Source organism: Podarcis melisellensis (genome assembly GCF_964234715.1).
Source record: "Podarcis melisellensis genome assembly, chromosome: 4".
Taxonomy (NCBI): Eukaryota; Metazoa; Chordata; class Lepidosauria; order Squamata; family Lacertidae; genus Podarcis; species Podarcis melisellensis.
The window spans coordinates 29,350,325-29,378,114 of record NC_138531.1 but is presented as its reverse complement, the minus strand read 5'-3'; the positions used below and the strand labels follow the sequence as shown (position 1 = coordinate 29,378,114).

At 39.9% G+C, this 27,790-nt stretch overlaps 1 long non-coding RNA gene across 3 annotated transcripts; it reads right to left on the bottom strand.

Annotated features, from left to right (window-relative positions):
* Positions 1-27,790, bottom strand: LOC309367863. Of its 3 annotated transcripts, none has more exons than XR_014167391.1 (4): positions 27,544-27,790; positions 27,254-27,392; positions 1,880-1,970; positions 1-715 (listed from the first exon to the last, which is right to left on the bottom strand). It is a non-coding gene; the product is annotated as an uncharacterized lncRNA (long non-coding RNA). The 3 variants fall into 3 exon arrangements; XR_014167392.1 differs by having other exon boundaries at positions 27,254-27,299; XR_014167390.1 differs by having other exon boundaries at positions 27,254-27,790.

Below are 27,790 nucleotides of genomic sequence, written 5' to 3'. Positions count from 1 at the left end.
ATGTTCAATGAGTCTACTCTGAGCAAAACTTAATTGATTATTCCCCAGTATGTTTGACAGACATGTTGTGAGCGCAATTATTCATACGCCTTCTACAAGACTTTCCATACGATTTTCCAAAACACATTTGGGATATTACTACCCAAAAAAAAAAGGACTTTATTAAATTGCATAGAAAGAATTTGGGCTGGAAGACTGAAACGCTGGCAGATTGAAATGACAAATATGAAGAAGAAAGACAAGAGTTAGGTAGGAGTTCAGAACTCTTGGCTAAAATTCAGGATTGGCCAATTATTTCCTCTCAATGCTGCATTCCAAAAATACGCAGGCCATAGCCAAAAATGATGCAACTTTGTGACAAGGAGGAGACGACTCATCACACAAGTGTGCCTATGAAAGGCCTTCTGGCTTCCGGCATCTAGTTTCATGCAAACATTTCTTGGATCTGCTTAAGACAGATAGTTGGAATCAGTTCTGGGTTTCCCAGAAGGCACAGCTCTTTTGAAAAACGAAGTACATATTATAGTGGAATTTAAGAATAAATTGCCCAGTTCCAGTTAGACTGAAAGTATATTCTCGATCAAGATTTTAATAATGCTTAAATGGAAATCATTGTCAATGGGACAGATCATAATTCTAATTACACCACAGGTAGCCTTACTTTTCCCCGTTCTTCTATTTCTGCAAGTCCATGAAGTTCATTGACACCAGGAACCTAAACATATAACAACGAAGTAAGTTTTTATTACCTTGGACCACAAGTGTATACTTATAATTCTGTACTAGACTGGGCACACACAGACATTTATTTTCAGGTACATGGGTTTACAATTGCAGTCAAAGTCTAGGTATTACTTCTAGGTGTGTCATTAGGTGTTATTTGCAACATTGCTGAATGCAATAGCCAAGCTAGACATAACACCAAGAAATTATTCCCCTTCTTTGCTTATTTGTTTTCCTGAAAAGGAGTCTTGGGGGTGGCTACAGACTAGAATGGAAGAGTCACCAGAGAATAGAAGATGACTGTTTGACTTCCTTCCATCCTGCCATTTTTACCCTCAAAATTGCACACATACAGTTATTTTTCCGCATGTGGGGGAAATGACATATTAAAAGTCACAAGAGAATACATAACCTATTTTCACATGCATCCATAGGAACAGTAATAACTGCCACTGAAGCAAAATGTATCTTTAGCAGTGACTCACAAGTACATTTTGTAAGCTATTAGAAATTTTAGTATATATGTCCTGTATTTTGTTTTGCCACTAGTTTCTGATGTTATTGATGTAACCCATCCTTTACCCTTTGGGGACAAGATGGGATATAAATCCAGAAAATTAATTGGTTAGTTAGTTAAGATGTATATCAAGTTTAGCCACACAATGGCAACAATAAAGTCTACTTATTGTTGCCACTTCCATATAAAAGGTTTCATTTGAACTTTCTGGCTTTTGACTCAGCATAAATTCTTTGGGCCTGTGCAGTAAATCATATACTACTTTCTGGACCTCAGTTACTCTGTACAATGTAAACACCAGTATTCTCCCTGACAATGTTAGACTTAAAAACCTTCATCTACTGCACAGAAGCTTATCTGAACTTCAAGGACACCGGTGATGATCTGGTTATCTGTGTCAGTTTCTTATCAAAGGAACAGTACTTTGGTTTAGCTTTGATGAGTAGAAGTGAATTTCCTTCTAATTTCTTAGTTATGTAACATATTCTGCTCTATAAAGAAAGCTCCCTTAATACATTTAACAGGGTCTTCTACACTTTGCCAAATATTCATATCCCCTCATGTTTAGGCAAATTCATCTTTCAAAAACAGAACAACTTAAAAAGAAAACATGTCTTAGAGAATGATCAAGATGCTCACACATAATGGATCCACCAACGAGGTTGTGAATGTTGAATAACTTTGGAACACACAGGACTTCTGAAACTTCAAAGACCCCATGATCAGAAACCTGGAACGAGTCTACAAGGAAACCATAGATCATTAACAGCTTTGATTGGAAGATATGGGTATTATAGGCAGAACTTTATCAATTTTGTAGGTCAAATATCAAACTAAAATGGCCTTGATTTCAGAGTTGCCATTCCTCTCCGTCGTGTCTTGTTTTAACCATTTACAAGTGTGCCATATCTCTATTTGGGAGGCAGTAGTTATCTGAGAGTGGCACTCAGATGCAATCAAGGGGGATCTCAGCTTCACTGAGCTCTCACATGACAGCTTGGATCATTTCGGATCCCTTCCAGCAGAGACAAAACAGCATCAAAAGCAGGAAGGCTTTTTCCCACCCTCTTATTTCCAAGGATGAAAACACAACATCATTAGTCAAATTTACTCTGAACTTCTGCCTCCTTGTGTTGATTTGTACTCAGGTTGAGTAAACATATATTTTCATCATGGTAAATAATGTAAAAAGCCTGTCAGTAACTTAATTGCTTAACGAATACTGCATTGTAGGGTGTAACCACTTTTTTTAAACTATAGTGCCGAAGTGAAGAGTCTCGCTTAATATATATATATATATATATATATATATATATATATATATATATATGAAAGAAAAGAAAAACACCCATTATATCTTGGCAATAAAGAAATCTGTTCCTTGTGGAAACTTTCGTTATTAGAAAATGTCAATCGCGTCTTCCCTCCCAGTTTTTGAAAAGCAAAAAAGAAAAGCCATCAAACAATTCCAAAGACAGACAAACATGAATTCTTTTTGTTGGTTGAAGATACTTTCTCTCATACTTATGCATTTTTGGAAAATTCAGTCTATGACAAGTGATGACTCCATAATAGGAATGAAGGGCATATGATAGGCTTGGAAGCCCTGACAGTAAAAACAGCAGGTGGCCTCAAAAAGTAAGAAACAAATTTTCATCTGCAGGAGGAAGTATTTTGCATTGCATGTACAAAGAATCTCCAGATATACCTGTAAAGATGACTTTTTTTGGCGGTGGGGGTAGTTCTTGCACATGTAAGGACTTGACTTGGGAAAGCCTTGAGGGGAAAGTTTTCTTCTTCAACATATATTCTTGTTACTGGTGAAAAGACTGTGAGAGGCAGGGCTGCATGCAATTCAATTTGTTTCTGTTCTGAGGCAAAAAAAAACCATCTACAGTGGTACCTCGGGTTAAATACTTAATTCGTTCTGGAGGTCCGTACTTAACCTGAAACTGTTCTTAACCTAAAGCACCACTTTAGCTAATGGGGCCTCCTGCTGCCGCCGCGCTGCCGTAGCACGATTTCTGTTCTCATCCTGAAGCAAAGTTCTTAACCTGAAGCACTATTTCCGGGTTAGCGGCGTCTGTAACCTGAAGCATATGTAACCTGAAGCGTATGTATCCCGAGGTACCACTGTAATCTGATAAGAACCTAAACTACTGAGACAAAAAAAGTGGAAGAGAGATTGTGGCCCAGCGGTAGACAATGTATGGCACATACAGAACATGTCAGATTCATTTCCTGGCTTCCTTTGATTTAAAAGGTATCTCAGGTAAGAGGGCAGGGGATGTGGGTAGCTGGAAAGCTAAATTGTGACATGATTTGTGTCTCCAATCGCCCTGGGACAAAATCTAAGAAGAGTGGATCCTTTGGGCATCTAAGCAAAAAGTTCCATGCAACCTCCGCAAGGTGATGATCCAAAGAATATGGGGACAAAAAGCAAATCTGCAGGGATCTTCAGGGAGAAAAATAGGCAAGAGGCCAGGAGAAAACATCTGCCTGGAGCCTTGAGAAGTTACTGCTAGCCAAATTCAACATGCCTGGGCTACATGGAATAGTGACCTGACTTGTACTAAGGACAGATGTTCATGTGGTACAACAGGTCAGCTACCTTTAAAATCTGTAGGTACTGATATTCCTGTTTATCACAGCATTCATTCACTATGACTGCCCAACATCATTTCCAATTCAAATGGCATTTATTACCTACCCACCAGAGCCAGAGCAATGCTTTACAACAGTGTGAAATTCAGCAAAGAAAAAATATCCATATATCAAATTTTAATTTTAATTTGTTTTAATTTCACTTGGCATATGAGGTGGCACCACTTTAAGCCATAGATCCCTAATAAATAAATCTAAATGAAATAAGTGTATCCTCACACACAGAAGGAAATGGACCCATCCTAACTTTCTCCCTCACATGTTAGTTATCTATTTGCATTGACTGCTTCTCTTAATGCAAGTTCCCTCCAGCATTTTGAGGAGGTACAGTCAATGCAGATTTAATCTCTCGGGTGAAAGTAAATGTTAAGCGGGAGAGATCCCTGACTGGAGACCTTGCTTTCCTTAAATGAAATGCAGTCACAGTGGACGGCCAATTTGATCAAAACAGCAGCAGGGTAAGGGGATGTCTAACCTTTTCCCCTGCATTGTTTTCCCCATCAAAATCTCTGTCTCTTTTATACACATAGCTGCTACCTCCCCAAGTTCTTTCCTTACAACAGAGAGAGGCATTTTGATCAGGAAAATTGTACATGGAAAGGGGTTAAACTCCCTCTCTCTCTCAAACTATATGAAAATAATGTATAGATGGTATGTTACACCAGTAAGGATGGCAAAAATGTATAAAACTGGGTCAAATACATGTTGGAAATGTAAAGAAAAAGAAGGTACTTTGTATCATATGTGGTGGGAATGTAGAGAAGTTTAAGAATTTTGAGAGATGATATATAATGAGTTGAAAAAGATGTTTAAAATGACCTTGAGGGGGGGGAACCAGAAGCATTTTTCTTAGGGATTTTAGGACAAAATCTGCCAAGAAAAACAAAGAACTTATTTATGTATGCTACAACAGCGGCAATAGTCTTGTTAGCACGAAGATGGAAGAATGAGGAAATCCCAACAAAAGAACAATGGCAAGAAAAACTGATGAGCTATGCGGAATTGGCAAAGCTGACATGCAAACTACGTGAGAAGGACAACAGTGACTTCAAGGAAGAATGGGAACTTCTTACAAATTATTTTAAAGGACAACAAAATGATTTGGATTCCTTGGCAGGTTTTGAATAAACATCCACATATTTATTAGTAGAACATACGGTGGATAAGGCAACAATATGTACAATTCTATAATATGCAGAGAAAATTATGTATAAACAAATCAGAGGAGTTGAGGGAAGTCTTGGGGGGGCTGGGAGAGGGAGGGGAGGGGAGGGAATAAAAATAGGGGGGAATGTAATTGGTGATGTTGATTGATAATTTGTGTTGTTAAAAGTTTTCAATAAAAATATTTTTCTTAAAAAAAAACCCTTTCTCTCTCTCACACACACACACACAAACACACACACCTATCAAGCTGCAACCATAAGAAGCTGCATAGTTTTTTAAGGAAGGAAGGGCAAGCAAGTGTGGGTGCAATAGGTAGTTTCACCATCTGTAAGGACTAGGCCATAGCATCCCTCTCTTAAAGCAATAGCATTACTTCCCAGCAGTCTTCAAATATAGATGTTCTTGCCTCACTTCACAGCATTTCTACCAAAATTCTGCATCCAAAATAAAATATAAAACCCAATAAATCCTACAAAGAGAAACTACAATTTTTCAAACTGGAACAGACTGGGCAAATGCTAGACCCTTCACTCTACTTTTCAGAATTTGGAATTTGGTGTTCTCACCTACTAGAATGAGTTGGAATTTAAGGGAAGGAATCTGAGTGGAAAAGGTCTATAAACACAGGGATCCCTGAACTGATGGCTTTGGTTAAGAGCCCTGCTGGGTTACAAAGCTGCACCCACAACTTATGGAAGATCTTTCACAGTAGTATGGCAGTGGTACTGCTAGCTATGTATGTCTTCTATCCAATGTAAATTAAAAATAAAAATTGTGGTCTCTTCCAATAATTGTTGCCCTGTATTTATTTGTGCACTGTCAACATTGGTACGTATAAATTAAAGGTTCAAGAATCAGGCTAATGGCTAAAGGTTCTGGATAAGATATCTGACTTGGACTAATGGAAGTTGCAGTCCAAAGCATACTGAGGGCCCCAAATTGGGAAAGGCTGTTCTTGCCACTGGGCTTTGCTTCAGATCTATGAAAGCCTGTCAGTGGAATGAACAGGTTTAACTTGAAATCCACAGAGTAACATCCAGACCTACACCTGTACATCGCATGCTCTCCATCTACACACTATACAAATTAGCTTGTTATTACATGGAAGCAAGCCCTATTTACCTCCACGGAACATTCATCTGAGCAAAGTGTTTACAGCGCCAGCTTTCTTTCTCCCTTGCCCACTCTAAACCCAGATTTATGTTTGCATATTTCACACACACACACAAAGATGCTCTTTGTGTGCCATTCTGCACGTGCGTAAATTGGGTGTGCATCTTTTGTAAGCTTCTAATGCAAGCATCGAACACAAAATGAAAAGCCTTTGGCAACTATTCCCTGGAGAGGAACCACAGAAATAAATTATTAAAAATCCATCCATGTTTAAGCAGCACAGGGAAGTGAGGAAACACACAATGCTTTAGGCTGATTTTTGCTTTCATTATTTTAGCGCCCAGATGATGGATTTTAAAAAGTATACTAGATCTCATTAGCTATTAAGTCAGATTCATTTGGGTGCCCACAAATCCAAATAAGATATGATACAATAGGCTTAACAGAGGCATATATGGACAGGAAAAAAATATGTGTTAAGCTACAAATTTCCTGTCTCGATCTGCTGTTACAAATTAAAATATGATTTCCCATTTATTTATTTCAAGTACTACATGACTTTAGGGGAATGTGATGGGGTAAGGACCTTTTTTAAAAATAAAAAAGGGAAGAAAAAGGAGTCATATATATCAGCTGGCTACATTTATATCCCACCTTTCCATCCAAAATGCAGCTAACAACAATAAAATCTACAATTAAATACATAAAAAAACAGATTGCTTTGTCATCATGCTCTGCTGCTAAAATTAACTGATCATCTGTATTACAATTCCTGCCCTCCCTTCCTTCCTTTGGGGTGTTGGTAGTGCTTCAATCTGAGCACGTGAAAGTGAGCACAACGTAACCTTCCTTGCAAACAACAGCAATCTCTACCTACTGGCATTGCAAGAGGGAAGTTTAGCCCTCCCAGACAACTTCTTTCCATACAAGTGATCAGAGTGTTGAACTGTAAGATAATACAGCAACAGCAACTACGGTACTCTCCTGAAAGGATGCTCCACCCTCCACTCACAGGCAGTGGCATAGCACTGGTTGTCAGCACCCGGGGCTGCATGGAGGGGTGGACGTGAGGGAGGGACGTCATTCCATGGAGGGTGAGGTCACATCCTGGTTTGCATGGAGATGCTGTTTTCAACAGAGCCCAGCAACAGAGCCCAGGAACAGAATCGTGCAGCTGTACTGAGACAGCACTGGGAGTTGAAATTTTGTGCCCCAAAAATTTTGCGCCCAGGGCAACCATCTGTGTGGGCCCCATATACACTACACCACTGCTCACAGGGAGCCAATGGAGTTGCTATGTGTCCCACAGCAGAGATCACTATAATATACAGGTCTTCTTTCAACACATGACTGCTGAACATAACAAAATGTGACACACACTTAGACACGCCGTCTGTTATTTACTAATGATAAAGCAACCCTGACTGGATGGAGGCCTGGGGGACTTAACAGTGCTGTTTCATGACCAATCGCCATAGGTTTAAAACTTACGACGAATGTTCCACCCTACCTATGTGCATGCAACATTTCTTGAGCAGTGACTTCATAGTTGGAAGTTACAGTGAAGGCCATTGCACACAGCCCATCTGCTCTGTGTGTGCGCATGTGCGTGCACACACATGTGCATGTGCACATGTTCTTTAAATCAGTAGAGTGATTCCAGCTCATCCTACCCAGCTGGCGCATGTGGAACTTGGAATTCTGCGTGCCACCCTTAGTGTGCTTTGGGTGTGATGATCAGTAGTCCTCCAATTTCTGCTTGTACAGAGTGGGTTGGAAAGCATTCACAAATGAGGAAGAGGAGCCAGTGGCGTAGCGTGGGGAGTGCAGGGGGGGCCGGCCGCACCGGGCGCAACATCTGGGGTTAGGGTTAGGGGGCGCAAATCCACGGGTTAGGGGGCGCAAATCCACGGGTTAGGGGGTGCTAATTACTTGCCTTGCCCCGGGTGCTGACAACCCACGCTACGCCACTGAGAGGAGCTAAGGAAAACTGCCACAGAGCAAAATGCCCTGTATCTAACATAACTTTCTTATGAACCGCCGCCACCACTAAGGGAGATTCTGCTGCAAGGGAGACTCGTTGCACCACTGCCACACGCCAAAAGCAGGAGCGATGGCCCAGGAAGTACACAATATTTTTCCCCCAAGCAGAGATATTTTCCCCCACATGAATTCGGAGCCACAGTATCTGTTTCCTTTTTTATTCCTGCTAAGCCACCTGAGCCAGCAGCATTAACATCCAGAACCTGTGAGTTACAGATCTCCAAATGTCATGATTCAGAGCGCTTAACAGCCACATCTGGAAGTGTCCACAATGTTTCTGTAATATTTCATCTAAATCTGCCATTTAAATCCACTGCTTTTTCGCCCTATCCTCAATGGAGATGGGGAACGTTTTTCTGTCTCCCCTTTGTGACACCTTTTTAAGTATTTCAAAAGATGTCAACATAAACTCCTTTAATCATCATCCTTTCGTTCTTTCCCCCATGCTAAACATACCTAATTCCTTCAACTTTCTTTTCTATTTCACTACCCTCACAGACCTTTTATCATGTTTGTGATCCTTCTCTGAATATTATTCCATTTTTCATCATTGTTTTTGAACTGTTGTGCAGAGAGATGAATATATTACACGATGCCAGGGACTACCAGCCGTGCTTGCATCTTAAGAACTCTTCCTGAGCCCTGGACTTACACTTCCCAGGACTAAAATTGACCTTTAATACAAACCTCCCCATAACCTGTTTGGGATGCTGGAAACATTTGAAGCAATAATGATTTTATAAACAGTGCTATATTTTTAATATATGTACTGTAGTTGCTATCATATAACTATAATACACCCTATTTGCCAAAGAATTGATGCTTTTGAATTATGGGCTGGAGGAGACTCTTGAGAGTCACATGAACTGCAAGAAGATCAAACCTATCCATTCTGAAGGAAATCAGCCCTGAGTGCTCACTGGAAGAACAGATTCTGAAGCTGAGACTCCAATCCTTTGGCCACCTCATGAGAAGAGAAGACTCCCTGGAAAAGACCCTGATGTTGGGAAAGATGGAGGGCACAAGGAGAAGGGGACGACAGAGGACGAGATGGTTGGACAGTGTTCTTGAAGCTACCAGCATGAGTTTGACCAAACTGCGGGAGGCTGTGGAAGATAGGAGTGCCTGGTGTGCTCTGGTCCATGGGGTCACGAAGAGTCGGACATGACTAAACGACTAAACCACAACAACATCAACAATACATCCTAAGCATCAAAAATAGTATTTTAAACTGTGCTCAGAATCAACAGCCAGTTTATAACCGTGACAATGTATGTTTCAGTCTGCCTGCTCCAAGGGTGGGCTGATGTGCATAGCTAGATGCTTATGTATATAGAAATGTGATTTTAAAAGTCTGAAAGATTAAGAAATTGGCACCATACTTACACAAGCAGCTCCCCAAAATATTTTTCTGACAGAGTTTATTCACTCTTGTTTTCATTGTAGTTTTATGTTTGGCTTGCAAATTGGTAAAGTGTGTCTTATTAAACACAAGACTTGGTTCCGCCTATCTTAATAAATGAATAAAAAGTTGTTGAAAACCAAATGAAAAATCCTGATTTCCCCTGTTTATGATGATCAAATGAGTCTTTCATATTGCATCTTATACTTCACCATTTTTCGCATTGTGAAAACAAGTTACAGATACCACAACTTAGTAAGTAATCAAAGACTTACTTCATATTTATTTTACCAAAAAAAAAAGTCATGCCACTTATCTTGTATTAACAGTTCTCTTAGGTAGCGAGCATAAGCTTACTTAATTACTACTGAAGAAGATTATGGATGAAATAAAGAAAAGATTTTCTCTTTTACCCCTCCCCATAAAAAACAAAACAAAGGACAAACCTGACACTCTTCCAACAGAAAACAGGACGTTCTGATCCCTTTTGCACATGCAAAAATGGAATAGTTAATTTTGCAAATTTGATAGGAACTGATTACTTGGAATTACTCTTAGTATCCATTTCAGGCCCTAAAAAGGGAATTCTTTGGGGTGGGGAGCTTAGGACTGAAAAGAAATGCTGGAGTCTTATTATTCCTTAAAATCAGCTATGCACGCACAACATCATTAACAAGTGTACAAAGTATGCATGCATGTATTTCGACTGATGTGATAGACAATAGTAGTTGTGGCCTGTCATACCATCCGTCTGCATATTAAACAGTCCCCAAGTACACATTGACACAGCAGACCTTAATAGCTTGGAAGCCGTAACAATCTATTGAGTCAATAATTGGCATGTTAAAGAGCATCTTGTACTCCATCAGTGTTTTAGCTAATTTGCTTATCTATCTATCTCCTCACCTACCTAAATACATCGTATAGCTAATTTAGAGCTTATACTTCAGCTTTATCCTTTTACACGTTGCACTTTTTGCCTTCGTGGAATATTTCTGAATAACAGGAGTACGCTGCATGAGGATTTATATATAAAAGGGGAGCTGTTCTAACAACTTATATCACACCTACCTTGCTAGTAGTCACATTTGAGCTTTGTCTAGGCATGCATCCAGGCCATTTCTATTTTGTGGGTGGGATTCAGTTGCATACAAGAAAATTCAGGTTGCGCCGTTAAAATGGATTTGGTGTTCTTGCACAACATAGCTGCTTCCCCCACAAAAAAACAACAACACAACCTGATCTTTTACAGAAATTAAAATGATGGGGAAATGCACTGGAAAGTGTGAGGAAATAGTTGTATGGTGTGACATGGTATAATCTCTGTGCAAGCAAATCAGAGTTGATGCTTAATAAACAGCCAACATCATACAGCCTTCCTGCAAACTTTGTGCAAACAAAAACCAGGATGAATTCTCAATAAACAGGTTGTATGGAAACGGGCAAGGAAAAGGTTTCCTTTTATCATTTTCCTCACAGCTGGGCACTTGGCCTGATCTAAAACTCTGGAAATCAATAAGACATATCCTGTTCACATACATAGAAAGCAAATGTGCTGCAGTGGCTACATGTATTGATTTAGCAGGTGGCAACCTCATTCAGACCCCAGATCATCCATGAAACTTGATCCGTAGCCTTTTGCAAGTCCTTTCTCAGCCTAACCTACGGAAATGAGCAGCCTAACCTACCTCAAAGGCTTAGTGTAAAGCAGAAATGAGCTCTTGGAGGAAAGGAAGGATGCCATTGGGTAAATGAAGCTCGTCTTGGATCAGTCTTGGAGGACTGTGGCTCGCTAATTATTAAATATACATCCCGATAAGAAGGTTAAGCAAATGAATTTTGTTTATCTTTTCTGAATATAACAAACAAGAGCTAAGCAATTTCTGCAATATTCAAATGTAAGGGGAAATAGCAGTATGATTTAAAAGGAAAGATAAACTAAATAGAGAAACTATATAGCATTAATATTAAAAAGAAAGAGTGTCATTCCCCAACACTGCACCATGTTCAAACTAGCACTTATTGTAATCACAAAACATATATATCCTGCTTGCCGGTTGCAGAAGAACACACACGCACCCTTCTCCTTTGCATTGCTTGGAATAAGAGCAGCAATAATATGGGTACTGCACAAATAGACACTATCACTTTTCACACATACATTTCAAATTGCTTTTTTAGGTGCATAGTCAACCTATTATGCACATTTTGCCAACAGGAAAATAATAATAATCTCGGATACATTTTGTGACTTGTCTGGAGCTCGGAGAAGTGTTATAAGGATCCTTCATATCTTGCTTGTGTTGATTTATATTGTGTGTGTGTGCAAAACGTTTATGTACATTTTCCCCAATTTACACCACCCTTTGTGAGGAAAGAATCAGATGTAAATGCTTAAATCTTTCCCCAAAAAAAGAAATTCACACCTCTCTCCCCTCTCTCTCTTTCTTTCTTTCTTTCTTTCTTTCTTTCTTTCTTTCTTTCTCTCTCTCTCTCATTAAAAGTAAAAGTAAAGGTACCCCTGACCATTAGGTCCAGTCGCAGATGACTCTGGGGTTGCACGCTCATCTCAGTCTATAGGCCGAGGAGCCGGCATTTGTCCACAGACAGCTTCCGCGTCATGTGGCCAGCATAACTAAGCCGCTTCTGGCAAACCAGAGCAGCGCACGGAAATGCTGTTTACCTTCCCGCCGGACTGGTACCTATTTATCTACTTGCACTTGACGTGCTTTTGAACTGCTAGGTGGGCAGGAGCTGGGACTGAACAATGGGAGCTTGTCCCATCGTGGGGATTCAAACCACCGACATTCTGATTGGCAAGCCCTAGGCTCTGTGGTTTAGACTACAGCACCACCCGCATCCCATTCACTCTCATTAAAGCTACCCACAAAAACTTTGCCCAAACATGAATCTTGCCAATACTCCAACTTTCCTGCTGTGTTTTTGGGCACAGTTGACTCTCCAAGTTTGTAATTTTGTCTGTTTTGCAAACTCCTGTCTTGAATCCCTTCACTGGACCCTCCACCTTAGCCTCCTTTGCTCATCATAGTGGTTTGTTAACCTAGCAGCAGGGATGGCAATAGGATTCTCTTGGCATTTAGCTCTGGGCAAGGGTGACCTCAGAAGCCTGGCAGGTTGGAAGTAGCAAGTGTTTTTAACCTGGCTGATGTCCTGCCTGAAATGAGAACATACTCCAGGGTCTCTTGGCCACAACACAGGACTCTCTTCCTCTTCCTCTTCCTCTTCCTCTTCCTCTTCCTCTCCCTCCCAGTGGCTTAGTCAGGTTATAGACAGCTTACAAAGATGGTGACACTCTTGGCCAACTGGATGCCAGTCAGTGTTGAGCAAGAATCCTGCTACATCTTGCTACTGCCAGTCATTTTCCTCCAGGCCCAGATATTGAACTCTAGCATGGCATGTGTAAATGACTGCTATTGTGCTGAACAGAAGATGACCACATTCTCAAGAATAATGATAGTTGTTTGGCGAAGGAGTATAAAACTCACTCTAACCTAAGGGATGAGTTGACTCAGGATTACTGCATTCATAACCCACCGCCCATACTTGGACATCTGCCATTATTTTACTTATTTAAGTTTGTTCATGTTTCTGTACATTTGTACAACCTCATCCTACTTGCCCTGGGAAGACAGTGGCTTGCGGTACATATTAAATGAAACAATAGGCAGTCTGCGGTATATTGGGTGTGCATTTAAATGCAGGGTAAAAGTAGTATACATGGGAGACAGCCTGGGGTGGAGGGCTACAAGGCCAATTTGTCCTTGTTGTGTCAGAAGCTGATGGGGATCCATGCAATCTACTTTTCCATGGAGGAATGCTTGCAGTTCTATTTTTCTACAGGGCTTCATCATGCCTTTGATATTGCAAACTAAGCACAGGCCATACCTATGAATGCAAAAAAAAAAGTATTAAAAATTAACACATTGTCTGCATAATCTACCTTGTGCTTGATATGCCCAAAATACCAGAAAGAAAGAATTCAGTGCATCCATAATGCAAAAAATAATAATACTCCTTTTTCCCATTTACCCATTGGGCTAAGTCTGAACTTCACTCATCAGTGAAGCAATATATGGCAGAAGCTTCCTGTACGAAGAAGGCAGGCAGGCAGGTGGAGGGTGTTTCAATTAAGGGCCAAACTAGGCATGGAGCAGAAGGCACATGATTCGGTTCTCCCATGGTTTGTTTCTTTAAGGGCCTTTTGGATCTTTAATTCAGCCTCTGGTACTGCCAGCTAGGACTGGGAAACGCTTATGTCTGAGACTCTGTAAGTCAATATAGACAATAGTGAGCCACATAGAACCATGTTGTGACTAGGAATAAGGCAGCTTACTGTACCTATGTTTTTAAAATGTAATAGAAGCTGCTGGGGGGTGGGGGGCTGAATCCAATTAGGTCTATGACATGCCTGTGCTATTAAAAAAATCCATTCAGAAAGCATTCACAAAACAATTATTCTCACTTATTTGTGCCATTTTGTCCAATAAACACCCTCTGCTTCCAAGCTGTTTGCCCCAATGAGAGAAACTTGGGTGTGCTCATGTGGTCCAAAAGGCAGATCAAGAATGCAACCAAGTTTTATGTTCTATGGATAGCTATGCCCATTGATAATATATGTGAAGGCAACTAGATTATGGTACCTGCCACCAGTTCCCCCCCCCCCAAAAAAAAAACCTTTCTGAAATGTTATTGTCTGCCATTAACATCAATAATCCCAGCTGTAGTAATATTATGGCAATTCCCCACCAACCAAATTAAGGGGAAGCTAAGTATAATGATTTTTTTTTCCCACTGGTGCTTTTGAGATTGATCGTGTGAGATATCAAAAGTCAAAGTTCTTCAGACAGCTATTAATATGAAAATTGGTGCTGCATATATTATGGTAAAGATGACAGATTATTTCTGGTCGGTATCTCTAATGCTATAATACCTGGTCAGTATTTAACCTGGTCAGGGGGATTCCTCTGGCTCACAGGCCCAACTAGACCCAGAAGGGATCCTAATTTGGCCAAAGGTCATTATTCCCCAGCTGCCCTACACGTGACATCATATGACCCCAGTTAGAGTGGGTATAGCCACTGCTCCAAAGGAGCAATCAAGAGTCTTAAATGCTCCTCTGCAAGTGGGAGTTACATCCAGGGCTTTTTCAGATGGTGCCCAATGCAAGTCTTGCTGGGACTGGCGCCACTCAGAAGCTCAACTTGGAGCTGATCACTTCAAAGGCCCTTTTCCTTTTCAGTCTATCTTGAATTCAAGCAGGTCTGCAAATGGCAAAGTTCCACTGCAATCATGATGCTGCCAAGTGATTGACAGGTACAGGTGCCCCCAGCCAGCTGTGTAAGTGGCCCATGGGGCTGGGTGAAATCAGCATCCAAACTGCTGCCCCAATCCTGTTCCCATCATCTAAAGGCAAAGGCAAATAGTTATGTCTGCAGTTATCATGCACAAGGGTCAAGGGCATGCAGTCTCCCATACTTTCTCCTTTGGCTTGACGAAGAGAAGATCAGATCCTTTTACTTCTTCTTTTAAAAAAAAATATTATAATAATAATAATGGAGTATTATGTTTAAATACAGGCCTTTTGCTTAAACATAACTATTGTTTAGGGAAACAAGTCAGCACCAGCAATCAAGGTTTGAAGTTAGCTTAAATTTGTACAGCTTTTGGACTTTGTGGCTATGTTTGCACATAGCACTAAACCATGATTTAGTGCAGAGGTGGATACCGTAACTTAGAATCATAGAATTGTAGAGTTGGGAGAGACCACTTGAGGCCTTTGGGACTTCAACTGGTTGCTCTTCCCTAGTCTAAGGTTACACACACAAACATGAAGCAGATGATGTGAGTCTCAGGCTGGTGAACTATCCTCTCCCCTTTCCTTCTCCCACAAAGCTGAGAGAAGGCTTTTGACAGAATTCATTTCACAATCCCAAAAAAAAACACACCCTGATTTGTCATTGCCTATGAACCAGCGATGGTGGTTTAAAACAAATTCTGATTAATTAAATAAGCCAGACAGCCACAAATCTCTGTTTGTTCTGATCTCTGGTTCAGGCGTAATGACAAGCCAGCTTTCATGGAAAGTGAAACGAACTCTTTCCTTCCTGCTCATGTTTAGTGTCACATGAGAAGTGGGGCAACAAGTAACTGTGGTTAGTTGAAAATGGAAACAAAAGCTTCTGATCTCCTCACAGCCACATAAGAGGAGGACAAAAAGAGCCTGATGTTTATGTATGCAATGCTAAACCTCAATTCAGAGATGCATCTAAACAGAGCCATTACTAAATGTGCTAAGAGTAGTTTCAACACACATTCCATTCATTCTGAGGCTCCCACCCCCAAGGAAAGACAATGTGTGCTCATACCACTTCTAACATGCTGGGAAGGTCTGTTCTCCCACTAATCTAGACTAATTTGGCAAATTTCTCAATTTCTCTTTCTGAAAAATGGAAATTCAAAATTACCTTACCCACGAAACTGTTGAGGATGGAAATGATAAAGAATATGAAATACTTTGCAATTAAAAGGGCTCAATGAATTAATAACTTGGATTCAACAACAAAAATATCCTTTGCTGTAAGAATTAAATGTGAGTTTTGGACCATGGCATAGCTATATGCTCTACAGAAAGCTTAACCAGACCTTTCTCTTTTGTAAAAAATATTGTTTATTGGTCTGCATTGTTTTCCATATCATGCTAAAACAGCTTTCATATTTCACCCTTCATTACAGTTTTCCATTGCATGTATTAGATAAGGCAAGGACAATTTTTGCTGCTGTTTATCTGTCGATCTATCTATCTATCCATCCATCCATGATCCAACTGTCCATTCTGTACTAATAATCATGGTCACTGCACATCCAGTCTGCTTCACAGGGTGATGAAAATGAGTTCTCTAGCATTACTGTAAAACGTACGTTTTAAGTGGGTTAATAAGGACCGGGAGACAGTTTCAACCAGCAGGTTATTTGCCTTCAATAAATTGATTCCTTCTTCCTTTACACACCCTGTGCATTGGGCAAGTGTAATTGAAGGCAGCCCAGGCTGGCTGACATCTGTTTCGTTACTAGATATACATTTGCCAAGAAGCTGGACAGCAATATCCATTTGGTATTCACAGAAAGTACTTGCAGAACAATAATGACAATAATTGCCTCTGATTCTTGTGTTTACAACATTGCCAAAGAATCATTAGGGCCTTATTTATAGATAATGCTTATTAATCACATGGATTTGAATTCTGGAATGTATTAGATTAATATTCTTTTGTAGCCTAGTTCTGCCCTAATGCTGTGAAAAGCGTTTGCTGAAGGCAATTCACCGGAATAACTTATGGGGGGAAAGTTAAATACAGCTGGTAATCTGCAGGTGACAGATAAAGAGCATAGGTGTGTGTGAGAGAGAGAGACTGTGTCTCAGTTAGTACATCAAATGGTTGGTGTGGAATTGTCTTTACAAAGGCCTTCCTCTCAGAAGTTTTCAGGAATAGCAACTGGTGCATAACACTGTGGCCAAACTGCTTTAAGCCCATGCCGTGGCTTTTTTTTATTTTTTAGAGTACAATTCAAATTGCTGCTCGTGGCTTCTAAAAGCCCTATAACATTTGGGACCGGGATATTGAAGGGATAACCTTATGCCACATGAACTTGTCTACCCACTAAGATTGTCAGTGGAGGTCCTATTCCAAGTGCATCTCTCAGAGAGAGGATGGAAGTATGATGGTAAAGGTAGGGGGTACTCAAACCCAATCTGGACTTTGACCATGTTTTGGTAAAGGTAAAGGTAAAGGGACCCCTGACCATTAGGTCCAGTCGTGGCTGACTGGGGTTGCAGCGCTCATCTCACTTTATTGGCTGAGGGAGCCGACGTACAGCTTCCAGGTCATGTGGCCAGCATGACTAAGCCACTTCTGGCGAACCAGATCAGCACATGGAAATGCCGTTTACCTTCCCGCCAGAGCGGCACCTATTTATCTACTTGCACTTAGACGTGCTTTCGAACTGCTAGGTTAGCAGGAGCAGGGACCGAGCAACGGGAGCTCACCCCGTCGTGGGGATTTGAACCACCGACCTTCTGATCAGCAAGTCCTAGGCTCTGTGGTTTAACCCACAGCGCCACCAGCAGTACCCCATCACATTTAAAGAAACAGTAGCATAACGAACTCTCGCAAAGGTTAAGGATGCAGCCCCTCCCCACTCCCATTGCTCAGAGGGGTGCAGCTGGCAGTGGTATGAGATGGGGGGCTGTGGCAGCAACTAGGTTTTGGAAATCCATCCCCCAGGAGATTCTTCCTCCCACTTTACAGGCTTTCTGATATTCAGTGGAAACTTATGCTTCATCAGTAGGGCTGGTTCTTCATTATTCATAGGTGGCCCAAGCTGGGAGGCAGCATCCCCCTAACTAGCCTGCTGTCCTCAGATGCTGTGGAGGATACTATCCCATTGCCAGTGCTGAAGTAAGTAGCAGTCAAGTTAGCATATATACGTATGTAGAATGGGAGAGTACCATCTTCTCCTTTCCCTCAGGCAGCAAAATGTCTTGAGCCAGCCCTGCTCATGAGGACTTTGATTGGCAGGGAATTTCCCCTCATTCATTATTTTGATATTTGGGTTTGTTTGGTATTTGTGTGTGCGTGCATTGGTTTTTTGTTTGTTATGTTAATTTATTTTTGTTACTTTCTGATTGATTATTGTACTGCCTCTGTGTGTGTTTTAATTTAATGTTTGCATGCTGCTTTGAAGGCCTTCGGTGGGAGGGAAGCTGTCAAACATATTTTTTTATATATATGAACTGTTCTAAAAGCTAAAGACTCCTTCACACATTTCATTCTTCCTAATCAGAGGGAGAGATTATAATGCAACATCATGAATCAAGTCTGCACCGGCACACAGAATGGACTGCTAACTCGTGCATCAGTTAAAGAAGTTCTTGCAGTGCACTTTGTACAGAAGTGTGTGCTTCTTTTTTGAATGTAGAACTTATCTCTGTGTTGGAAAAATATTATGTATAAAGCTGCTCTAACCACATTGGACTGGATTCAACTAACAAATCCAACTAGCAGAAGCCAGAACACAGACTTCCACTAGTGCATTGGGGCTTACCTCACTTTCCTTCCCCCTCCCCATTTGCCACAAACACACACCACATTTTCTCGGGGGGGGGGGGTGTCCAGGAGAACACACACTCCCCGAATAGTTTACCCAGAGAGGAGACGGAGTCTTGTTCCATCTGGCAAGCTGAAATTCTTGTGCTAATGAAACAATTGTCATAGCACTATGGTGAATTCCTCTCCTTATTAATTTCAAAGTCACATTGTGTCGCATTGAACTTAATCCCTTGTAAAGTGTGCATTACAGCCCTAGAAGCCCAAAACAAGGCTATATTCCATGAAATAAAAGCAGTCCAAGAAGCCTTAGATCATTTATGCAAGTGAAGCCCCACCAACTGCTACTCTGGGACTTCCCTATTTAGAACTATATGACTATTTTATTGTCGTGGACTGAACAATTCTATATAGCTAAGCCATGGATAGGCAAACTAAGGCCCAGGGGCCGGATCCAGCCCAATCACCTTCTAAATCCAGCACGCGGACGGTCTGGGAATCAGCGTGTTTTTACATGAGTAGAATGCGTCCTTTTTATTTAAAATGCATCTCTGGGTTATTTGTGGGGCATAGAAATTCATTCATTTTATTTTTTTTCAAAATATAGTCTGGGCCCCCACAAGGTCTGAGGGACTGTGGACCAGCCCCCTGCTGAAAAAGTTTGCTGACCTTTGCTCTAAGCAATCCCTGTTGAGTTAAAGCATTGTATAGGATTGTAGTCTTAATTGTTCTCTTATAGCCTGATCCTATACAGGGAGTAAGCCTCACTGCATTCCGTGGAACTTATCCCTGATAATGTTTACTTGGGAGGAGTAAGTGTCATTCAACTCAATAACATTTGCTGATAAGTAAACATGCACACAAACTTATTCTGTAAGAGAAGTGGGAAGATCATGTTATTTGTACATGTTATATTAGGATCTACTTTGAAGTTAGATGTGTAAATGTTAGACAGTCAGTGAGGTGTGGTGGTTAGAGTGTTAGACTAGGGCCTGGAAGACGAGATTAAAGTCCCGACAGGAACATGAAACTCACTGGGTGAGTCCCCAGCTCTCAGCCTAAACTCTCAGACAAAGTTGTTGTGATGATAATATAGAGAGGGGGAGAGAGTTGTGTATGCCAGCTACCATGAGCTACTTGGAGCACAGGTGAGCTACAGATCCAAGAAAAAATAAATATATTGACTCAAGCTATTCTTTTAAGGATGACTTATCTAATATGTTTATACATTTATAGGGTACATAGATGATATATATATAAATTATCCTGCATATATTATGGACTGTTTTGTTTTTAAAGTGGTCACTGGCAGAGATGTCAGAAGTTTCCAAATGTAGACGCATACGGTGTCACAGCTCATGGGCTCTACTTGTTAAAAGTCCCAAACATTAAAAAAATAAAATAAGCATTACAAAATATGCTTGAATAATATCAGTGTCTGTTGGAGTGGACACAGGATCAGATATATATATATATATCAGATATATATATATATATATATATATATATATATATATATATATATGGGCTTGAATTTGAAATCAGTCATTGTAACCGAGTGGCAATGGGCAAGTCAAGGCCTCTCAGAGAAATGGACATAGTAAGGCTCTGTTTCACAGGTTTGCTGTTAGGATAAGGTTTTTGCATACAAAAAGTGCTTGTTAAACTACTAGCCATAATGAGTAAGGGAAAAGAAATAAGGAGGAATTAAAGCTGTAACATGCAACAAGCAATCTGAATATCAGCTGTGTGAATTTAAATTTTCCTTTGTCACTGGTTCTTAATATGCTGGGGGGGGTCTCTAACACCAGTGCTACTGCAGAACCCGCCTTTCTTTTTTTCTTTTTTTGGTGTTAAGTCAGCGCCTGAAATTTGCATTTAAACAAATGACATAGAGAACAATGTACCATGTCTTTTTTTTTCTCTCCCCCGTGAGACTGTTCTTCAAGTATAATGTAAAGAACTGCTAACTTTAAAATTACATTTCTGTCTGCCTTTTTAACCTACTGTTGTGACAAGTAATAACTGACTTCTTTAACCAAAAGAATTTGGGAAGGGGGGAAAATTGTTCTAGACCTGATTCATCTTGTTTACAGTGAGTGCTTTATAATGAATGTTTCACCTGAGTAGTCAGTCACATTCCTTAAAAAAGAATAAAAATGCAAATCTTTCAAAATACAAACATCGAGGAGAAAAAGAAAATGTTGTTCAATGCTTTCCTTTTTAAACTCATGATGCCTGCGGAGGATGTTTGTTATTTACCATATGCCCTAAATGACATTAACTTATACCATACACCTGGTTTAAAATATGTTGACATGAACGTAAGATCGATTAATTGAGTATAAGTTGCTCACTGATAGTCTAAATGCCTATGACCAGAATAGCTCAGTTGCCCCGAGGGAAAGTTCAGTTGGCAGAGCATGAGATTCCTGATCTCAGGGCTGTGAGTTTGAACCCCACATTGAGCAAAGGATTTCTGCATTGCAGGGAGTTGGTCGAGATAATTCTCAGCATCACTTCCAACTCTATGATTCAGAATGGGGAGCCAGAGACCCTCCAAACATTATTGGACTCCATCTTGCTGTATCCCTGAACATTGGAGAAGCTGAGGCTGATGGGAACTGGGAGCCCAACAACATTGGAAGGACCATTGCTTCCCAATCCCTGACATACGACATGGTGATCTGCTATCCAAACTGGAGGTGCCCACTGGGGAAGTACAAGGCCCTGGGGCCCCAGTAGCTCTCTAGAATCTAGTCTCAGGACATAGTTTCATGAATGCATTCAGGCTTCCTAGGAATCCCAGCCATTTTGCTTAGAACAAAAATGAGCAGTGGCGTAGCGTGGGTTGTCAGCACCCGGGGCAAGGCAAGTAATTTGCGCCCCCTAACCCATGGATTTGCGCCCCCTAACCCTAACCCCCAGATGTTGCGCCCGGTGCGGCCGGCCCCCCTGCACCCCCCACGCTACGCCACTGAAAATGAGTTTGATGAAGACCTAGAGCACACAACTCAGAGTCAACTCTAGAAAACAACAGTGTGGAAATATTGTTTCTTGATTACTTTCACACTCTTCCGATGAAGGTGAACAGGTCTGAAATTTTAGCCATCCTTCAGGTCTGGGTCTGTATTTTCATATATCTAGCTAGCTAAGCAAAACTCCATAATGTCAGTAAATACTAGGTGATTAATTCACATATTGTATGTGGCACTGCCTCCACACACACACACACAAACCTTGTTTTTGACTATTAGCTTCCCACCCCCAGAACGCACTGACACAACTGATAAGTAAAATTAACTAAAAATAAAAAATCCCGCACAGTTGGAAGTTCCACTAGCAAGCGTTCTGTATTCATTTCTATGTATGTCACCAACATCATACAAATGAGATTGACCTTGCAATCAAAAAGAAGTGTTCAGGAGATAGGATGATATTAGCAATGCTCTTTCATTATGTGTAATGTTAGCTTTTTATTCTGAAATTGTTCAGACCAAATTGGTATCCCAGACCAAACAAACATTTACTTGAAAATCAGTGCAACTTGCTTCATGTCTTAGGCTGATCATCAGTTGTTATATTCCATCAATATGTACTTTCATTATTTAGAAGACAGGAACAAATCCTGACCTGTGTGTTTTTAGCTTTCCCATGTGAGTACATGTACATTACATTACAACATCCAGGTTTAAGGCCCTATATAAGGTTTGCCTGCCTTTTTCAGAAATTTTAAACTGCTTTACACCCCATTAAGATTGAAATCTTATATCTACTTATTTGGGAGTGAGTTCCATTGAACTGAATGCCTTACTTTTGAGTAAACATAGATAGTATCCATGGGGTAAGGGGAAGTCAAAGCTTACATGTGAATTCTTGAATAAAGACTTGTTCTTAAACGCAATATTAGAAACTGATCTCAAAAATAAAATACTTTCATGTATGCTGATTTTGAGTCATTCAAATTGTTAAAATTGGTGCTAGATGGGTTCTAAATGGTTTCTGCTTGCATGCATGAGATGAGCACTGGAATAAACAGCAAACCAATTTGTTTAAGTGAACCCACAGTGATCTTGCTACACTTCATTTTTTATATAGGGATTCTGAAAAATTAAGCAAATTCTCTGTAACTGGACAGCCTGACATAAAGTATACATCTACCGATTTATCTATCCTAAAATCCCAGGTTGTCAAAATTATTGCAGTAACATTACAACCACAAAATAGAGGCCACAGTAAAAGCGAGAGAAAGTTAACCATAGCAAAATCAAATGGAATGCATTTTCAAATGAAAACTATTTCTCTGAATATTGGTAACACTAGGCTCTGAAGGCTTCTCAAAGTAGAGAACTTCAAAGAGCTGGGCCTAAATACAGAACACACGATGGAATTATGGGACCTGCAGTTGTCCTCTTTCCCAAATCTTAGTGGTCAGGAGGAAAAACAGGCCTTAAGATACACAGGTTTGAAACCGTTGTAGGTTAAAACCAATACTTCGAAATGAATGCAGCTAGAAGAATCTGGCATAAAACAGAATGGGCTTCAAATAAATGATTTATTTCCTCATAGTGATATTTTAGTATCTGACAGTGCAAAGAAGACTAATTCAGCATGGATTTGTATGTGTGATGTGAGACAGAGTGTTACTTTTCAGAATCAAGTTTTCCCCATAAAAAAAAAAATACACAATATTTCAGTTACTGGGGAGGAATCTAAATATGACTGCTAAATTGATGTTTTATCTGTAAAAGGGCAAAATAATTGTGGATTTAATCTCCTAAATGTATAAAGTGATTGCTTCATCTCTCTCTCTCTCTCTCTCTCTCTCTGTGTGTGTGTGTGTGTGTGTGTATTCTAGATGCTAAAATTTTATAATTTGTACCTTCTTTTATTTAATAGGTTTAACATAAATGGCTCTTTTTGTTGTTCCTTAATAGGATTTTCCCTGAATATAATATTATATATAATTTTACCATTTATAAGAATTTAAATAACTTTTAAAAATCACAAATAAGATTCATATTCAAAACTGATATTATGTTTTACTAATGGACGTAATTGTATTTATACACACACATACATATAGATGCTGAGAAGCTACAGATATGGTACTGCAAAGAGTTTGTTTTCTCTTCCCTCATAGCTCTCCACTTTAATTCCAAATCTGATGAACAGGACATTTGTGAGCATACTCTTTGACGGAACCAAGAAATGTTTAAATACAGAATGTGTTTACATCCTGCTTGTAGGTTTAAAAATATAAAGAACATTTTTACTGTATGGAAAATATAATCTGCACTAACAAGCAAGAAAATGTGATGTCGCTAAATAGAACGCACACACACACACATACATATATATCTACAAGCTAAAACAAACCTTGTTCAAATGAATGGGATTAAATTAGTTTAAACCCAAATACACTACTTTAACTATGCTGTGGATCTGGCTGTATGTATTGGTGAAGTGCAAAATAAACCACTAAAATGCTTTTTTTTTTTTTTGTCTTTTTCTTTATCCGAATTCGATCATGTTTTTGCAGAAGCAAATATTTCTTACAGTGTGCCACATCATGTGATACTATCTTAGATTTGAGTCCTCTGCCTCCTTGCAGCAGGTCTTTGCACGTGTTCCCCTTTCTATTGTCGTTTCTGCTTGCTTCCTAAATAAAACCTTTACGTAAAGGAGACGAGTGCCCAGGGCCACTCTTGTAAATACTTTCTGTGAGCTTAACACCATGACACTGAGTTCCTAATGCTTTGACTAAACACACTCACTGACAAGGAAGACAAACCTCAAGTGAAATTCTATGCACACATACGTGGAATAAAAAAAAATCTGCAGTGTTTATTTTCCAGAAAATATGTTTAGGTCTGAGAAGCCAGATCATCAAGGCATGATTCTCTTAGACTTCAGCAGGATAAAGATAAGGCCCCAACTGTGACCCTATTGAAACACTGTGGCTGGAGTGCTGAGTGGAACCAAAAGTTTCTCTTCCAGCTCAAAGAAGTATCATGTTGCTTTTAACAGTTAAGTCCAGAGGAAACTAGTCCTACCTAATGAATACATACATAAAGGAGCTAGGCTTAAATCTACAAGACCAAGAAAGGCCAGAAAGTGATGCAAATGAACAGTGATATCATGAGTACACCTAATAAGAACACAAGGCCATCCCACTGGAATCAATGGCAAAATTCTGATTGCCTTATGGCTGTCAACGTTCTGGGTTTAACCTTTGTGCCATTTTGCTAGAAGCTCTTGCTCCGATCACTTTGCTTCTATAAGGTGCACTAAATAGTAATAATAATTGCAAATGCACTTTTTTAAACCTCATAACCCAGATCCACATTTTGCTGTGAAATACGTTAACAAAAAAGTGTTCTCTTCCTTTGTGCTGGTTGCAACATATGACAGCATATTAAGCAATGTATTGTATTGAGGCCACCACTTACTGAGGAATTTCAGTTAATTGGTTTATAGCCGTAATGTACAAAAATAATGTGCTGCACTATAAATATATTACATATAGGAAGAGGGGGAATATTGGATATTACACATAATAAGGTGTATTTATATAGGTAAGATAACATGTCATCCCTTTCTACATAAGTCTAATTATAAAATACATTAGATAATAGTTGTTACATTATGGATAGTATAAGAATGGATTGGAGTGTTGTGTTTGTGTTCATTGACTCCTCCAAATTCTTTTCCTTTTAGTGAAGTGTAAAATAAAATTAAGCATCACCACCCAACACAGATTTGGACATGCTTTTGGCTTATGCACCCCAAATTCTGTGCTGGATTGTTGCTAGTTTTTACTGCTTCTAATATTGTGTCATTCTTACTACATTTGACTTTCAAAGGCTTGCGGGTTTTTATTTAAAAAAAAAATCAAGACTGTGATACTAAGCCACTCAACTTGGAAATAAATTTCATTTAAATCAATGGGAACTACTCCCCAGTCAAAGTGTTAAGATCAAGGTGTCAAGATATGGTTCCATATATCTTTTAAAAATATGGCAAAATGCTGAATCAAACTGATGGAATCCAAAGTGAGGTATTTACAGATAAGAGAAAGGTAGCTAAAGTGGAGTGGGGTGAAGTTCTGATTAATTTTAAATACAATACATTTCAAATATTAATATTTCCCATGACTTATTCACTGGCTTCCATGTGTCATTTCAAGTTAGTTGCACTTCATATTTCAAAGGGAAAATATGGGGTTCCGCCCCCTCAGTACAACTGTTCTGTTAATTCATTTTGTAATATCTGTGTGGTTAAAGCAAACGGATCTGCACTAAATTACTTATGCCAGAACCATGCTGAATGTATCAGGATATGCAAGTTTACATTATTGTCTTATGCATTATTATTTTTTCTTCGCACCTATGTTTTCTAGCCTAACTGGGGGATCTGCTTATTTATTTATTTTACATGTGTTTGGGTGTAGAATGAAGTTGGGTATATGTTTTTTAAGCCTTCTGTAAGTTAGCAGCTCTATTTAAATTAGTCATAAATATGAAAATGCTAGCCTCATTCTCACTTATCTTACTAAATAAGCACCTTGTTGAATTCATTATTAAATTTCTACTACTACTCCTTAGTGACTGTGTGATTGCCTCAAAAATATAGCTGGAAAAACTCAGTGAGATGTTTCATATATCCTTGGTTACCGAGATCAGATCATTTTTTTTTTCTTGATGCCTGAAGGTAAATTACTTCAATATAATTTCTAAATAAATGAATAAGGACTAACTCTAAGATCAGACCCTGCTAGGATATATATGCAGCCAAACATAATTCAAATATGGCTAGCCTTAAGTGGAAAATGGTCCTAAAAAGGTTGAAAAGTTATGTTAACCAGTGAACAAGTGCCAGGAACTTTATGATAATTACTACCTGCCAAATTATTTGCTAATATACACTAGAAAAAAATGCATTGAATAAATTTATAATTAGACAATGGGAAAATTACAAATGCATTTTTTTAAAGTATTTTCCCTCAAAGGTGGCATGCAAATAGAATTACAAAACTGTGATCTGTTTCAATGCAGAACTATATTTAATGTGTAACAGGTAAGTCTTTGTCTATCCTTCCCTGTATTTTGGATTTTAAAACAAAATAATACACATTATATATACTTATCTGGAAGCAACTCACAAATTATTTTCATGATTGAAATAAATCACAGATTTATTGGTAGGTGACAGTAAATGCAGTATTTCCATATATGAGCTACAAAATGTTCTCCACATTTCTACCAAGTCTTCAAACGCCACAACTTTAAAATGCAGATATAGATATATAAAAAAAAAACTCTAGCATACCAACACAAAAATCAAATGTCTCCTTTTCCATTTAGTGTTTTTATGTCATTAAAACCTCACAAGCAAAGCAAATGTACAACAAGACAGAATAAATTGGGGGAAAGGGGGGTTGTTGGTTTAAAAAAAAAAACTTACTGAGCACACAGGAAATGAAGGATTTTCTTCCACAATGATACCAACCTTCTAGGTAGTTCCTGGGTTAACAGATCAGCCCCTGTCAAGGAGAAACTAGTGAAGTCTCCTTTGATATATATATAGAGAGAGAAATAGATGCCTGCAGTTGGGGATCGGGAGAGGAGGAGGATGGCTGGGAGGCGGGGGGGGGGAGAGAGAGTGCAGTCAAACTTGGGTACCAAATTTTAGGGAAGGGCTGCTTTTTAAAATGATGCGGGGTGGGGGGTGGGAGGAGATGGAGAGGGGGATCGTCGGGATCAGAGGAGCGCTTCCCACTCGCCTACCTCTCCCGGTCCATCTCCATCACCATCTCCACACGCGCGCGCGCGCACGCCCCTCTTCCGCCACTGATCCGCGCGCATCCTCTGCTCTAAAAGAGAGGCGCCAGGTGGCGGGGAGCAGGGAGCGGGGGGGGGGGAGGACGGGGACGCTAAGGCCACTTCTTCTTAATGATCCGTCATCAGCCGGGGTGACTCGCGCGCGGCGGCGGCGGCGGCGGCGAGCCGAGTTCCGGGGCTGCGCGCCTCGCGC